Genomic DNA, 1286 nt, shown 5'->3' on the forward strand with positions numbered 1-1286 from the left:
TCTGATTAAATCGTGTTTCCGTTCGCCGATCATTGCGACAAAGTCTCACGCTCTCCAATAGCAGAATAAAGTTTACAATGGCAGAGAGTGTATATAAGGGAAATGTCTCTGTTACATATAGCATAGAGAGGGTTATGATAAATCGGACAGTGACAAAAAAGTGCGTTCGCCACAAATTTTCCAGACTTTCTTACAAACGTGAAATAGACTGATGCATTTGGAAGCTCGCATTTGGAGTGTCCGGCTTGATTTTGACGGTGAGCAGGTGGAATATCACGCAAACAGTTCCACTGCAAGCTGCTAGGAATTTATAACCATCGGGTATTTGACCCGTCCTTACGTCTGCCAAATTTAAACCCAAGAAGTCTGATTATGGGGGTTAAATATGTGTTGTAATACTAGGGGCAGAAATTGTGCGCTAAAGTAAGAAAAGGCTGTTGGTTTCGACCATGTTCATTTTGATCTTTCCATAAATCAAGACAGGTCCGATGAAGTACCTGAACACGTAGCAGGTCATTCATTATCTACTACACGCGACAGACCGAATGAAATTCTGCGGAACGGATGTTGCAAAAAGCCTCAGAAGCATGAAGATTTCACCTTTGTGACTCGTCTTCATAGGGGTCTTTTCAGGAAGGCGTGTTTTCCGATGAAACCTTCTCAGAGAGCTTAATCACCAATATAATTTTGATCATCAAGGAAGTTTGGTTGCTCGCAAATTGTGCATCGTTTCGTGAACCGGATAAATTTATTAAGAGCAGAATTTACACATCCCAGCTTCCAGAGAACACTCCTTCTTATGCGGCGGTGTTACATCTGGTTAGCTTAGTATTGGTTTTATAGATCATCACCTTCAATTTGCGCGACACGATTGCCTTCGAATTTGGGCAGAAAGCTACCCATCCCAATTTCTGCAAGCGGAAATCGGTTTGTTTCATCGCTGATTGCGCAAATGTAACAAATGAACAAGCAATATATGCACAATCTTATTTCAAAATAGTATGAAATCATTGTACTGGTTAGTGGTTCACTTTAAATAACTACAGGATTTATCCTTGTTAGAACGCATGAAGCCATGCAAGGGCACCATCGATACTACCCTCTTTGAGTTCAACTGATGCAAGCAACAAATTAAGAAGTGCTTTCTCACAAATTGGCAGATACGCCAAACACATTTTCTTCCTTTATGGCGCAGGTAACAAGAGTAGAATAATCCACTTGAATGAAATTGTTATGGGGGACTTTTGTGTCACGAGACGCGACCCCTTATCCACAGCCAGGTGTAT

The sequence above is a fragment of the Opisthorchis viverrini genome (assembly GCF_000715545.1).
Source record: "Opisthorchis viverrini unplaced genomic scaffold opera_v5_666, whole genome shotgun sequence".
Classification (NCBI taxonomy): Eukaryota; Metazoa; Platyhelminthes; class Trematoda; order Opisthorchiida; family Opisthorchiidae; genus Opisthorchis; species Opisthorchis viverrini.